Below are 16,936 nucleotides of genomic sequence, written 5' to 3' on the forward strand. Positions count from 1 at the left end.
AAAAAAGAAAAAGGGAGAAAAGAGAGAAGGAGAGAAGAAGACGGGGAAAAGATCAAATGAGAAAAAGAGGGACAGAGAGGAGAAGAGAGAGATGGAGACAGTCAGAGAAGGGACGAGAGAGGAGATATAAGAAGAGATGGAGACAGTCAGAGAAGGGACGAGAGAGGAGATATAAGAAGAAAAGGGGGGAGATTGGCAGAGGCTGTCATTCATTTCCCTTCATCTCTGTTCATTCTGGACAAATAGAGCAGAAAAGGCAGCCTAGGGAAGGAAGAAACAGGGCATGAAATTAAGCTTTTGCTCCGTAATGGCTTAGTTAGGCCAGGCGCCCGTGCCATGGTTAGAAACACCAACTCTGCTCTGTGGTGTGGGCAGCAGGTGATGGGGGGAGAACGTGTGTTCCTGAGTGCCGGGGGCTGTTCAGAAGGGGCAGACCACACTTCGGGCAGTACTGCCCGTGCCAGCCTCCATGCCTCTTCCTCTACCCAGCGCCCCCTGCCCTCGGGATAGCCAGGGGAGTCTGAGGCGCTTTCCTTCCCTCCCCCGGTCTGTGAGTCCATCTGGGCTGCCTCTGATGCTCAGCGTGACTCGGAGAAGACTGGCAGGGGGAATGAACCATTAAGCCCTGCCCCCCCCCCCCAGTTCTTAGTCACTTGGAGTCTTCTCCCAAGTTCCCCTTCTTCCCTCTTAGCCCCCCCTCCCCTCCCAAGAAGCTCCCACAGGAGGCTCTGTGAAGTCAGTGCTCCCCCACAGGTTTTCTTTCCTGCCCCCCTCAAGCTCCCCTTCCCCTCCCAGGTCCCCCCAGCAGTTCCCACGGAGTCCGCGAGGCTTCCCAAGTTTCCCTTCCCCCCCCCCAGCAGTTCCCACGGGAGCCCGCGAGGCTTCCCAAGTTCCCCTTCCCCCAGCCCCCTCCCCCTCCCAGGTCCCCCGCAGTTCCCACGGGAGCCCGCGAGGCTCTGTGAAGTCAGTGGCCGGCCGCCCCCCGAGCTGGGGCAGGGACTTTCATTAGACATCAGAGGAAGATCCCGCGGAGTTTAAGGATTTAGTGAATTAATACAACCTGGATTTAGACGATCAAAAGCATCTCTTTGAGATGGCTGCATTTACAATGGAATCTGGCGGGAAGCTGCCCGGTTGGCCCCCGGCGCCCCCTCACAACTCAGGCGTCTTTACTGGGACTTGGGGAGCCGGGAGGCTTGGTCTCCGCCGCCCTGGCTGCGAGCTGGAGCACAGGCCCAGGAGCCCGGCCGCGGGCCGCAGGCGCTCGGTGCGGGGCAGCTCTCTCCAGGGGCCGGGGCGGCCCGGGCGGGCTCGTTCTGGGCATGGCGGCAGAACACGGAGAGGAAGATGGGGCCCAGGATGATGAGGGCTTCCATCGCCAGCACGGGCCTGGAGAGGTGCTGCAGCCCCGGGAACACGTCTTGATGAAGGGGGCCGTGTCTGTGGGAGCAAGCGACCGGAGGTGTGCGGACTTCAGTTGCCGGGCCTCTAGTCTCCCGGCCTGCCCCGCCGCCCGCCTTTATGCCTGCCCCCATTATTGGGTCACACTGGGCGGCGGCCGGCCTCCGGCCAGTCTCCCCGACCACGCCCCGGCCTGCTGCCCCGGCTCCCTGTGGCTCCCCAAGGGCTCTCACCGCTGCCAGAATCGGGAAAGGCCGGATTCAAATGTTACCTCTGAGGTTTCCTAGCCATGTGGTCCTGAGTAAGATAAAACCGCCAGAATTAGGAAAGACCTGAATTCAAATTTCACCTCTATGTTTGCTAGTTACGGGGTCCTGAGTAAGTCACAGTCTCCAGAATTGGAGAAAGACCTGAATTCAAATCATACTTCTGATACTTCCTAGCCATATAATCCTAAGACTCAACCTCCAAAATTTGGAAAAACCTGGATTCAAATGTTACCTCTGATACTTCCTAGCCATGTGATCCTGAGTAAGACACCGCTTCCAGAATTGGGAAAGACCTGAGTTCAAATCTTATCTCTGATATTACTAGCCATGTGATCTTGAGTAAGAAACCACCTCCCAAGCCTCTCCTGTAATGAAAGGAATAGCCTCTGAGGCCCTTTGCCTCTCTAATTTGCCATTCTATAATCCTATACCCCTTGACTCCAACCAAACTGTCACCTCCTGGCTTGGTACAGTGTCCTCCTTTACACACCAGGTGAAAAAAAGAGTAGCTGCTGACGACCCTGAGGCACTAAGGCTCTCCAAAGAGGGCTGCCCTGCTTTTGCTTCTGGCGCTGCTTCAGCCCGCTTCGGGGTAGGTGCCACAACCTCAGTAGGGTTGTTGTCTAGAGCACTGCTTACTAGTCCTAAGCAGAGAACAAGAAAATGCCTTTCAAGGTACAGACTATGCTTAAGTATCAGAATTATAGCTATATAGATAGAGGTAACTATAATGAGAAGATTCACTCTAGCAATGGAGGGCCAAAGTGTCTCTAGCATTGAGAATTTAAGTGATTTGCCCAGGGTCACGCTGTCAGTTTATATCAAAGTTGAGATTTGAACCCAAAACCAGCCCCAGGTACACTAATTTGTATGTTATATATGTACCTTCATACATAAATATGTATATACATATGTGAGAGATACATTGGCAAGCCCAGAGTTCAAATTTGTCTAGATTAGGAGTTTCCTTCCCTCCTCCACTTCTTCCTTCCCTTCTCTCCCCTCCCCCCCAAAACCCCAGAACCCCCAATCTTTATTCATCCATTTTGCTTCTTGGAGCCCAGAAGATTAAAACTGGAAAGGACTTTAGGTCATCTAGTCCAAACTTCTCCTTGTCCAGATGAGGAAACTGAGGCACAAATGGGGAGGTTAGCTGCCTAAGGCCGTAGCTTAATACCCTGGTGTTTTGTTTCTAGGTACTGACCACACTTCCATGCCCGCCTGAATACCTAACTTCCTCTGCACTGAGGGAGCCAGGCCATTCACTCTATTTCTCCAGTCTTCTCTTCAGGTTCACAGTGGTTGGGTTGCCCTTCTGGTGCCCCGAGCGATAACAGTGCTCTGCTCCCAGTCTCCATCTCTCATCAATTCTCCCTGACCTCTTCTCACCTCCGGCTTCCCTCCTGCCTCCTCCTCCTCCTCCTCTCTCTGACTCATCCTGTTTTCTTTCTCACTGTTCTCTGTTCTTCCCACCCCCGATGCCGAGGTCCAAAGCTTTTCATCTATTATGCACTTTCTTCCCAGTCACTCTCCCGGTTTGTTCACTTACCCATTAAAAATGTACATTCACAAACATCTTCATTTACATAGGAAGAATCACCTCCTGGCCACACTTCTGGGTAGCTCCTACCAGGGACCCCTGATGGAGAGGGAAGAGAATCTTCATCCCCTGAGGAGGAGAGAGTATTTGGGAGTTATCTTAGTGGCTTCATTGGCACAGCATCCAAATTGACTGGCTAGGAACCAGAAAGCTCCAGCTAGAAGCCTCACTTCAGAGACTTAGTCCCTGAGCAAATCCCCTCTGTGTGCCTCAGTTTCATCATCTGTAAAATGAAAGGATTGGATCCAGTGGTCTCCTCCATGAGCTCTAAATCCATGAGCCTAAGAGTACTAGGTGGACCCTTTTATAGGCTGGCAAGGGGTAAATCCATAAGTCTAAGAGTACTAGGGTGGACCCTTTTATATTCTGGCAAGGGGTAAATCCATAAGTCTAAGAGTACTAGGGTAGACCCTTTTATATTCTGGCAAGGGGTAAATCCATAAGTCTAAAAGTACTAGGGTAGATCCTTTTATAGGCTGGCAAGGGGTAAATCCATGAGCCTCAGAGTACTAGGTGGATCCTTTTATAGGCTGGCAGGATGTAAATCCATGAGCGTGAGTATTATTTGGATCCTTTTATAGGTTGGCAGCAGGGTAAAGTTCCTAGGGAGGGTATTATTTGAGGATAATGAAAGTGATGGGATGCAGAGACCATGAGAAGCACATTTATTAGAATGTGAGCCAGAGTTTTGCATCGTATAGGAAGGGCTTAAAAAGGCCCATACAATTCATTCATTCATTCATTCATTCCTTCATTCATTCATTCATTATAGCAGCCTCTCAGAACTCCCAAAGATCAAACCACATCTATGTCACAGAGAACTAACTCATCTAACTAACATCTAACTCAGGGACCTTCTATCAAATAAATAAATGCCAACATTCAGCTATACTTCACTAAGAGTGTTTAAGGAAAAAGAAAAAAGTCATAATCTCATTACTAGGTATTTGAGAGAGAGAATTTGAACTCAGGTCTTCCTGATTTTTGGTCTAGGGCTCTGGCAGGCCCCTGTATCACCTAGCTGCCTGATATCTGGAAAATAGGGAAAAGCCTCTTGCAGAAGGAAGCACTTTAGCTGAGTCTTAAAACTAGCTGAGAATCTCAAGAGGTAGAAATAGGGCAGTGGGAAAGATGACATTCATAAATGAATGTGATACCCAAACAAATGGCAGCAATAAGAATAAAATGGTGCTTTTTACTTTTGTTTTGGGAGCTAGATGGTGTGGGGCTTCTAGGGCCAAATGGAAAGAGTTATATTTTACCTAGAAGAGATGGGGAAGAAGGAAAGCCTTCTGAGCCAGCGAGTCCCATGGTCAGATCTCTGCTGGTTCAGAAATGTCAGTGTGGCCACTGCATGAAGCATGGATTAAAGGGGGATGTGGAGAACTAGAGAGAGGGCTGTGTGAGTAGAGAGAAGGAGCATTTGAGAGATGAAAAGGTAAAAATGGGATATGTGGAGTGAGGAAGAATGAGGAAGCTGTGGATGAGGGCTGTGGGACCTGAAAAAATCATTCTCCACCCTCTACCTCAGTTTCCCTATATTTAAAATGGGGATCATACTAGCACTCACTTTCTAGGGTTGTTGAGTGGAACAAGAAAGATCATAGTTGTAAAGTACTTTGCAAACCTTAGACTGCTAATTATTATTCTTAATAGAAGATGACGGCAGAGTTGTGGGTCTCTCTGCCTGGGAGGATGATGACATGATATTCAATCACCTTCTTTCATAGATGAGACAGAGAGAGAATAAATGACTCAAGCAGGACTCATGGCTACTAAGTCCCTGAGATGGTATTTGAGTCCTGGCTGAATCTCCTGACTCTAAATCCATTTCTCTTTGCACAATATGATGCTGCCTGGCGGGAGAGGGGAACCTCTTCTAAGCCCCCATTCCTCATCACAGCTCTCCTTGCCCTCTGAAGCTTGACTAGGGACCCCAGACTCAGGAAGTCTGAGCCGGATTTCCCATCTGTCTGTAGGAGGGGAAGGTGGGACTAGGGAGGGGCAGAGGGGCAGGGGATGTGAGGAGAACAAGGCTCCCTTTCTGAAGGCAAGTCATTTCTCGTTAATTGGTATTTGCATGGCAAATCCTGTGTAAAGACATGATCATTTGCATGTTCGATGGGTAATGATATTTGATGTTGTCAACTTATTATAGCCTTAATCATCACTCAATTTCTTGCCTTCAGAGCTCCCAATCATGCCAGGACCAAAATAACTACCCTAAACAAGCTCTCTTCGGGGCCCCTCCTAGACAGGCAAATACACTGGAATCCCACAGCCCCTCCGCAAGGAACCTTCCTCTACCTCTAGACTGTTCGGTGTACAGAAAGACATATCAGCTGGGATTCACTCAGAGGGACTGGGTTCAAATCCCAACAATGTAATTTGCTGACTAGATCAGTTTACCCATCTAGACCTCAGTTTCTTCATCTTTAAATGGACTCATGTTCCCTGTGATCCATTTAACTGAACATCAAGCATCCAGAGTCATTTGCTCAAGATCCCTTCAAAACAGTAGCCACTCCCTGCAGTTAGCTTACATTCAGAGAGGAAAAAGGCAGAGAAGGAAGGAAAGAATCCTAAAGGAGAAGTCAGGAGAATGGGTATACAACACAATTACAAGCCCAAGTTGGTTCCCTTTTCAGAAGAGTTATCTGCTCTACTATTAACATACAGTGGGCAATTCACTCCCACTCTCTGGTCTTATTTTTGAGCCTGAGAATCAGGAGAATCAGATTTTTCCCTTCCTAGTTGTACAGCCACGAGGCAAATCATTTCTCTGAGCCTGTTTCTTCATCTGTGAAATGGGAACAATAACACCTAACCTAACACTGTTATTATGACATTCATTTGGGAAAATGGGGCAGAGTGCTTTGTAAATATTAAAGCAACATTACAGATAAAGCCATTTACAAATTAAGGTCCAGAATGATGAGATGACAGCACAAATTGCTAACATCTATATCGTTCTTTAAGGTTTATGAAGCATTTCACATACATTATCTCATTTGATCCTCATAAAAACCCTGATGCTGTTTTTTTAATTGTGCCTATTTTGCAGATGAGGAAACTGAGACTGAGGGATGTTAAGTGACTTGAGTGATAACAAGTAGCTTAGACAGGATTTGAACTCACATCTTGCTGACTCCAGATGCAGCACTTTATCCATCATTCCACCTGGTTACTCTAAAGAGATGTTACTTATTTTTATCTCTTTCCAGAGGACACGTACTAGCTATGTGACCCTAACAAGTCACTTAATATCTTTCAGCCTCAGTTTACTGATCTGTAAAATACTTATACTGCTTGACTCATAGGATCATTGCAAGAAAATGCTTTAAGATTTAAAGGGAAGGAGATTCTCCTTCAATTGGGAAATGGCTGAACAAGTTTTGGTATATAAATGTGATGGAAGCCTATTGTGCTATAAGAAATGATGAAAGGAATAGTGTCAGAGAAATCTAGGAAGATTTGTGTAAACTGGTGCGAAGCGAAGTAAGCAGAACCAGGGGGACCATTTTTACAACAACAGTGTATATGAAGATAATCATCTTTGAAGGATTTTGAAAGATTTATCACAATGACAATTAGTAAAGACTCATGATGAAGCATCTCTTGCTCCTGGTCAATGAGGGACTTTATTCTGCTTAACTACACAACTTTATTATAAAGAGTTTTTTTTTCTTATTTTCTTCTCAGAAGAAAGGGGAGGTAGAAGAGAAGAAAAATAGATTTTTATTTATTAAAAAATTAATTTAATTTTTAAAAGACTTAAAAGTACTTTAGGAAATATGGACTATTAACCAAGAGCTCTATTTAGAAATGTTGACTGTTTTTATTACATGGGAAAGCTCATAGAGGGAGGAAAGTATGCAGTACATTAAATATGATGGCTGGAAAAAACAAAGAACATTAATAAGACTTTAAAAATACATTTTTTCATATTTAATTTTTGGTTATATTTTCCAAACTGTCATGTGTATGTGTGTGTGTAACCATACTTTTATTTATCATCTCTCTCTCTCTGGCAATGGAAAGCATCTTCTTTCATAGGTTCTTTATAGATGATTTGAATATTTGTAATACTCAGAATGGCTTTGTTCTTCACGGTTATTCTCTGAAAGATGTTGCTATTACTGTATACAACATTCTCTTGGTTCTGCTCATTTCCCTCTTCATTATTTTATGCAAATCTTTCCATTTTTTTTCTAAAATCAACCAGTTCATCATTTCTTACAGCACAGTAGTGTTTCATCACAAAAAAAAAAAACCACATTTTAAAGAAAAAAAAAATAGATCTTTCCAGATCTATTGCAAGGGCAAGAAGTTAAAATCTCCTCATATCTCTTAGACTTAAGGAATTATTTGGGGTGTTGAGAAGTTAAGAGATTTACCCAGTGTTACTCTGCCAGTATTATCAGAGATGGGAGAACTCAGGTCGTCTTGACATCAAGGCCAGCCCTGTAGCCACTATTCTAGCTTGCAAAAGTTTAATTGGGTTATTTGTTCCCAGAAGGTAGGAATCATCTAGCCAAAACTCAGAGGAGGTCTCATTTGACCTTTAAAAAAAAAAGAACCCATTATCATGCTTTTCAACCAAATCAGCTTCAGGTCCTATCCCACATACATCCTTTTGGCTTCTTTGATGATCCCTAAGCATGCTGGGAAGACATCTACATCAGCTGTTTTCAAGGTTCAGATGCTGCACTTGGTAAGATGCTCCATCTCCCATTTATCTCATCTGGGCAAAGAGGCAAGATAGGAACCCAAGCATAAATCACTTGGTGTCTGCTAGTACTGCCTTCCTGCAGTGGCAATAAGAAAATACCAGAAGCCGGGGACGCACAGAAGAAAAATGTCACCAAAACAAGGAGCCTTCTGCTAAGAGCTCATTTGAGAGCTCTGTGAGTGCCGGTGCTGGTGTTGGCGTGGGCTAATTGAATAAACACCCAAGTTCATGGGTTCAAACCCCAATTCTATTATTTATCTCCTTGGAATGTTGGGAAATTGAATTATTTATTATTGTATTATATTATAATGTTTAGAGAACTGGATGAGAAAACAGAAAAATCTGAGCTCAATCCCATATTGGATATATGAACCTAGGCAAGTATCTCAATCTCTCAGTATCCAGAACAACTTTCTCCAACTATAACAGTTAAAAAAAGATTTACATTAGGCATTGCGTGCATTAGTGAAGGGATTTTCCTCATCTAGGAATTCACTATACTCATGAACGCTCGGTTCCAGTCCCTATCACTCAATTTTTCCTTTTGAGTTTTATTCTAGAATTTATTTTATATATCTGAGGCTCAAAAATGAAACAGATTTAGGGTACACTGGATCAAACACTAGCACTTAGACAAGAGAACCTGAGTTCAAATCTGACTTTAGGCACTTAATTAACCCTTACTAATTGTGCGACTCTGGGCAAGCTTAACGCCAATTGCCTCCAAAAGAAAATTTTTTAATGAAGAAGATTGTACGAAGTGATAATTAGTCACTGTCAACTGTAAACCCTATAATTGATGATTTTTAGTCTATGCAGGGGCTACTTAGTCACAATAAGGGATGGGATCTCCTGGGACATTAAATAAGGAGCTGACAGTCATTTCTCAGAGAGACAAGAGAGGGTTTGCATCAGATCACTTCTAAGTCTCAATTTCCTCTTCTATTGAAAGAATTAGGAGAAGCTTACCTCAACATGACCTGTAGTTCTAAATCCAGGATTCCCCATTGGTCCTTTGGATCCTTGAGAATCTCAGGAAATCAAGGAGAATGGGGTGTGGTGGGGGCAAACTACAGCTCTCAGTTCTTCTAAGAGATCCTGACCTAGTTGTATGGGCCCCTGGTCTAAAGGATCAACCAGAACACAAGCTTCCTAAGGTCAGAAACTATTATATGCATAAAATAGGCACTTAATAAGTGCCACTTAAATTATACAATTAGGAAAAACATAGCTTTAGAACTGGCAGAGACCACAGAGATCATCTAGTCTATAAAATTGTCTTTGACAAATAAGGAAACAGAAGCCCAGAGAGGCCAAGGAAATGGCAAAGCCAACATCTGACCTTGATTCCTTTGCTCCGTGTTGCCTCCCAAGCATCCTTCTGTTTTTTCTTGAGAAGCCCCCAGCAAATCAAAAGCTATTCATCTTGGGAACGTTTTTCATTGTGTCTCAGCCTGTCAGCCTAATGGACACCCACACCATCTATTATAGATACTGTAAATAATAACAGTGAATGTGGATAAAGTGCCGTACATCGTTGCCTCATTTGAGTCTTATAATAACCCCTTTAAGATAGTTGCTATTCTTGTCCCCATTTTAGAGATGAGTCAAATGAGGCAGAGGTTTGTTGATTCTCCAAGAGTCACACAGGTCATAAGTACCTGGTTTCCCCACTGCAGCATTCCCCATGCTGCCCACCTGTCTCTTGCTCCCCCTGCCCCATTCTTTGCTGTTAATCAGCTCTGAGGAGGCAGAGAGCCCCGAACTCAGGCCAAGGCAGGCCAGTCCATGTCAGCATCACAGAGCAATCGATCCCTTCATTGGAGATGTACTAAATGAGCAACAAGGGTGATCATTAAATACTCATGCCATGAATTTTTGACAAATCATGGCCCAACAGGGGCCAACTGAGCTCCCTGCCAGCCACACTTCCCCCTTTATGGATTCTCCAATTGAATAACAAATCACCTCTGGTGGGCTCAACTCCTGGAGGAATGTCCAGGGAAAGGAACAGAGAGAGAGTGGTAAGGATAGATGTCAGGAGGAATTTCCCAGGGAACCACTTGGGGAGGATGGGGGCAGATATGTAGAGAGGAGATGAAAAAGGCTTGCAATCATTGAATTAAACATTTGCTGAATTCTGGGGAAGCAGCTGCTAAAAAAACAAAAACAAAAACAAAAAAAACCCTGTTTAATTAATAAAGCCGGAACGGAAGACGAGGCAGGATGAGGGAGGAATTCTCAGCCTATCTACCTGAGGGCTCAAAGAACAAGATAAACAAACCAGCAAAACCCTGCTTACTCCTTTTCCTCCCCACCATTTCCATCATAGGCTCAGGCTTCTTCCTAGGGCCCCAGAGATAGGGAGCTCTATTACATGCTTGACAGACACATGCCTTTGCGGGCCAAAGCCCATTGCTGCATGAATCAGGGAAATGATGGAGCCGGCTCTGTGGCCCACTGGGTGACCTTGGGCTGGTCAGAGCGTATTTCTGAAGCTTACACAAGCACTTCATTTCACTTTTCCTCAGTTTCCCGATCTGTACAATGGGGAGGGGATTGGAGGGCATGGACTTTCAGGTGCTTTACAATTCTCAATATAGGACCCTCTAAGTAAGCCCAGGTCACACCTGGGAACTGAAGCCAGGTCCTCTGACTTTAATGCTCATTTCACTACATCATGCCCCACTTTTCTCGTCTGAGCCTCAGTTTCTCTCTAGACAAAATGAAGGGGATGTAGTAGGATTCCTAAGATCTCTCACATTCTCTTGTTCTGGGAAAACTAAGAGGAACCCAAAGCTTTAAGGCTATCTCCTTTCACTCCTGCCCTTCGTTCCTCAAGGGCCACCATGGAAGAGAAGCTAGGCACTGGTGAGTGTAACACTGCCCCAATGTAGATATTCCCATCACCCACCTGTGCTTGAAGACACGTGAGCTGGGAGCAGCTTGGGAGGCAGGCAGGTAAAACTCTCAAGGGACCCTCCAAACTCAGCATGTTGTGCCAGTGAGAATGAGCAGGAGAGGATAGGGAGGCTGCCCACTGCCACGGCCTATAGCCCATCCCTGTCAGCCCCAATTTGTTCATCTATCAGTCTCATATCTCTCTCCCAAGCTGTCCTTTGCATAAAACGGCTGACTCTGATCACACACACACACACACACACACACACACACACACACACACACAAAACCTATGTTCTCTTTCCAATCTAGGGAATGAAAGTCAATATAAAACAGTTTCTTTTCTTTAGCTTTGCCTTTTTATACCTTCAAGGGTCTTTATTCCACTCCACTGGCAAAATTTCCCGACAATTACTGTCTCTGACAAAGGGGCCAAGCTCTGGCAAGCTGCCTGCCCTTCATGTGCCTCAGATGTGAGGCTGGCAGAGCTGCAGGAGATGCCTTAGTATGATGCCTGCCTGGCATCTTGGTGGAACATCCCCCATGCCCTTCTGAGCTTTCAATGGGGGCAGGCCCGACTGAGCTGGGGCAGGGCTTGAGAAAGCTAGAATGACCAAGCTTTCCACAGAGTTGTCTGAAAGGGAGGTTTCTCTGTGCTCTCTCTCTCTCTCTGTCTTTGCTTTGTCTGCTTTCTGTTTCTGGGTCTCTCTATCTCTCTGTCTCTGTCTGTCTGTCTCTGTCTCTGTCTCTGTCTCTGTCTCTCTCTGTCTCTCTCTCTCTCTCTCTTTCTTTCTCTTTCTCTTTTTCTCTCTCTCTGTCCCTCTATTCACATATCTTCAATAAACTCAAAGTCACTCTTCGGGGTGAAGTTAGGCCTGAGATAATCATCCTTGACTGTAAGAACATGTGGCAATTGCAATAAGGGAGGTTTGCAGCATTGTGAAATAGAGCACAGGACCTTAAGTCAAAGAACATTGGTCCAATGCCACTCAGAGGCTCCTTAGGTTTAAGTAGCTCATTTTCCCTTATTGGCTCTCAGTTCAGTTCAATTCACCACACTTATTAGAAGCTTGCTGTGTGCCAAACAGAGGCCGTGGGGTACTTGGGGATAGAAAGTGGATCCAAATCCATCTCTGTCCATCTCTGACACCATCTTAGATGGATGATCTTGGGCAAGTCATTGGACTTGTCAGTGGCCCACAGACAACTCTCCAAAATAAAAAGTTGCAGAGCAGATGTCAATCTGAGGAGAGAATTCCTCATCTTGGAGCTCCTAATACCAAGGAAATCAGAGGTCACAAAATTTTTTTAAGGTCAGTCACCATCCTAGCAGATAAAGATACAAAAACAGAAAGAAGGTTACAAAAGTAAAGACAAAATACATATAAGGTCATTTCACAAGTTGGATAGTTAGATGGCAAAATGGTTAGAGCATTTGGCCTGGAATCAGGAAGACCTGAATTCAAATCCAGACACTTCATAGCTGTGTGACCCTGGGGAAGTCACTTCACCCTGTATGCCTCAGTTTCTTCAATTGTAAAATGAGGAGAAAAAAATTAGCAAACTGTTCCATTGTCTTTGCCAAGAAGACCTCAAATAGAGTCACAAAGAGTTAGAGAGGAAATGATTGAACAACAACAATTTTACAAACAGAAAGGAAGCTAAAGGAAGAAGTTAGAAGTTAGGAAAGACCATGTCTCCTACTCACATTGCCAAAACTCTAGCCATCCCTACCTCGACTGTAGACTCCTTCCCAAAATCCTTCAGTTCTCCTTAACCTCACTGAGAATCAGATCTCCAGGTCACTTGCCTCCCATCTTGCTAGTGTAACCCTTCCTTCTACTTCACTTCCAGCTCCACTTTATGAGCTATTTTCCCCCATGAGAATATAAACCACTTGAGGGCAGGGTCTTATAATTTACATCCCAGTGCCTAGTATGGTGTCTGGAACATAGCAGGTATTCAATAAATAAACTGAATAAATGCTTTATCTGTCTGGGAAGTTATCTCTTGAGAGGTACCAGTGGGCTTATGGAAGGCAGCCACTTTAGTAATGGCTTGAGGAAGGATTAGGATGATTAATACGCAAAACTAAAATTAGAACCTTAACTCTAGTAAAAATCGGGCTCCTGTTCTAGGCAGTGTTTTGGATTCTCTATCCTATGCCTCTGTTCACCTAAATGAACAGCATGATGGGAAGGACAGTGTGATCAGATCTATGAAACATCAACACTTGGTTTGTGTGGTTTTATGGTGGAGGATAATTGGAGTTCAGTGACTTGTCCAGCTAGGAAGAGTCTGAGACAGGTCCTCCTGACTCCAGTGCCATCGATGTATCTACTGCATCACCTAGCTGCACCCTCCCCATCTTCTAGCGTTTTCCTTCACTTCCATGAATCTTACTATCTAGTAACGCTGTTCATCCAACACAAAACACTCATCTCCCATCTCCATGTTGTTGCTCTCTAGATCCTCCATTCCTGGAATACTCCCTCCCTCCCTCCTCACCTCTGCACCTTCATTTCCCTGGCTTCTTCCAAGACTCAAAGAAGTTTTCCCCAGTTCTCCAAGTTTCCAATTCTCTTTGCTGCTCTTGTCTTTCTCTGCTTCTCCCGCCAAGGTTTCCTTCCATCTACTTTGAATATAACTTGCATGTGCCTGTCCATGTGTTTGTTTTGACAGATTTCCTCCCCCATTAGATTGTAAACTTCTTAGAGGCAGTGGACACGTTTTTGTCCTTCCCCCCCATCCTTTTTTTCTAACCCCCCGACACTTGTGTGTAGGAAGCGACTTTGATAACAGCAACAACAACTAACATGTCTATAGTACTCTAAGGTTTACAAGCCCTTTGAATGTATTGTCTCATTTGATTTATGCTAGAGGAGGAAGTCAGAGCTCCAAGCTAGCTCCTGGTTCAGGAAAACATGGACTGAGAAATCATACTGGTACTAGTATCATCATCCATTGTACCCCTCAGGCTATAACCCCTGCTTTCCTCTCCCCACTCTCCATCATGTAAAAAAACGGGTCCTCCCATGCCAGAAATCTGTTGCAGAGCTACCCATAAATGGTTCCTCCAGCCCGGGAAGAGTCCAGACAGCACACATTCATCTACATGTGAGCAAACATATCAAATGCCTTGTGGAAACAGACACAAGAGCCCCACGGAGCCACTATATGTATTGCCTTAGAGGCCCTGTCCAAGGTGCTGGTGATAGATCAAAAGAAGGACCTGCTAAGGCTGGAGGATTGCACGTGCTTGGTCAGGATCCTTCTTCATTCATCCAAGCTTTGTATCTTCTCAGGCTTGCAGGGCTGGGAGCTAAAGCATCTGGAAATAGGACTTGGTGGTGGGTCTGAAAACAATTTGGGGGAGGGGAAGGGAAGGCAGAGTTTGTATGCTAAATGAGAGGATCACGGGGGACAGAGGTTCAAGATTCCATGAGCATTAGGAAGTTCATCAAGGGGACAGGAGGAAGGACACATGAAAAAGCTTAGGACTGAAGGCAATAACAGAGGGTTGAAATTAATAAGTGATGCCCATCTGCTTTCTCGAACCGGGGGGGGGGCAGCTGGGAGAATCCAGAGCAGAAACAAACAAGACCAGAAATCAGGAGAGAGAATAGGACCCTTGGAGGGAATTCCATGATGGTGCAGCCCAAAGCCAACAGCCCAGATGGCTCTGGCATGGAAGGTGGTGGTTAGGATGACAGCTGAATCCAGTGATTAGTATGTTCCTTGGGTAAGAGGTTCCAGCCTTTGATGGATGACATGCCCTTGAGTCTGTTGTATCATTACAGCTATTATTAGACCATCTTCAGCCTTTGAGCTAGATGATTTCTCTAGTAGGAGCTGGGGTGGAGGAGGGAGGAAAATAAACATTTATTAAGTACCTATTATATGCCAAACACTGCGCTAAAGCTTTACAAATGTTACTTCATTTTATTTTCCTGACAATCCTGAGAATTACGTGTCCTTACATCCAGATTTTATAGTTGAAGAAATATAGGGACTAATTGACTTGTCCAGAGTCACACAACTAACAAGTAACTGAGGCAGATTTGGACTCAGATCTTCCTGACTCCAGTTGATACTCTATTCAATGCATTACTTTGGCTATGGCCTTGGCCCACTGTGCAAAGACTGGGATGGTGCAGTTGGATGGCCTGTCACCCCTGGGGCCATTGTTGGTGAGACCAATGCTGCCTCAGTAACCCAGAGTATTGGGATTGTAAAATTCACAGTCCTAATCATGTGGGACTCAAGCAGAGTGAACCAAGCTAGAGGGCACATTGAATAGAGTCCTGGACTGGAATCAAGAAAGCCTGAGTTCAAATCCTACCTCAGACAAGTCCTGGTAAGTCATTTAGCCCTTGTTTGCCTCAGTTTCCTCAATGCAAAATATATATCATATTTTGTATGTATCATATCTACCACTCAGGATTGTTGTGATTATAAAAAGAGCTAATATTTGCAAAGCATTTAGCACAGCAATTAGTATATCATAGGTGCTTAATAAATGCTTGTTTCTTTTCTCCTTTTCAAATTTCCAGTGGTGAATGAGACATTGTATTCATTTTTTTCAGGTCTGTACTAGAATACTGTTTCTGCCTTCCAAAATTATATCTCATTTACTTATACATGCATGTTGTCTCCTGCATTAGACTATGACCTCCTTGTGAGACTGGTTTTTGCCGTTCTTTGTACCCTCAGCCCTTAGCACAGTGCCTAGCACATAGTAGGTACTTCATAAATGCTTATTGACCGCTACTTCTTTGCTATTGTACCTGTTATGCTCCCTGAGAGAACGTAAGCTCTTTGATTGCAGGAAACAATTCATTTTTGTTTGAATCCTCTCTGCTTGGCACACAGATGTCACTTAATAAATCCATGTTGGTTGATTGACTGTTTGATTAACCATGGGCAAGTCACCTCATCTCTCTAGATCTCAATTTCTTCATCCATAAAATAAGAGGGTTAGACTAGATGGCCTTTGAGGTCCTTCCTAGCTTTAAACCTTATGATCTGGAAATGATAGCAGTGCCTCTGGAGTCAGAATGGCTGGACCTAAGCCTTCCCCCCACCTGCCCACAGAGAGGAAGGGTAATCTTGAGAATGAAGAGTGCTTCATTCTTTTTTTTCTTCTGTTATCAGCACAGTGCCTGAAACCTAGTGGGCTCTCAACAAGTGGCTTGTTTATAGACAAATCGATTAGAAAATAAAATATTAGAACTTGAAAGGGTCTCAGGACATTAGACCTGGAAGACACCTTAGAGTCAAAAGTCATGTAGGGGAAGGACTGTCTCATGATTGTGTTTGTCTGTATAGTACTAGTAGAGTGCCTGGCATATACTAAGTGCTTAATAAATGTTTGTTGATTTATTCATTAGAACAGGGAGCGCTAGACAACAAAGGACCTTCGATTCCATTTTCCATTAGCTGCTCTGCTTGGCTTCCATTCCAGACAACAAAATACTCTCTCCCCCACCGCCCACTTACCTGGAGACTGACCTGAAATCTCGTCACCATGGATACTGTACACCTTCTCAACTAACCCTCAGTTGTCTCATTCTCTGATTAGAGAATTGGAAGGCAGAATGCTAAACTCCTCCCAAAGCCTTCACAACCTTCTGGGTCACTCCATTTTCCATCAGCACCTCTGTTTGTCCACTCCCTGGAGCAAGATAACCCTACTCTCTTCTGCTTTCTTAGGTGTGCTTTCTTTCCCCACTAGATTGTAAGCTCTTTGAGGATGAGCTTGTCTCTTTTTCTTATTTATGTTTTCAGCACTTAGCGTGCATTCTGTGAGTATTTAAAATAAGGGTTTATTGAATGAAATAGAACTTAAGATGGTGGAATAATGTAATAAATAATACAATATCTTAGAAATCAAATTCAAATCTTTCATAAGAAGAAGAGGAAATGAGGTCTATTATTAGACGGAGGAAAATCTTAGCTTAAGTGAACTGTGATCCTAAGCAGCTTGGATCATTTCCTTATAGGGCCATTGCTAGATATGGGGGATACAGAAAG

The sequence above is a fragment of the Sminthopsis crassicaudata genome, chromosome 3, assembly GCF_048593235.1.
Source record: "Sminthopsis crassicaudata isolate SCR6 chromosome 3, ASM4859323v1, whole genome shotgun sequence".
In the NCBI taxonomy this organism is placed as follows: domain Eukaryota; kingdom Metazoa; phylum Chordata; class Mammalia; order Dasyuromorphia; family Dasyuridae; genus Sminthopsis; species Sminthopsis crassicaudata.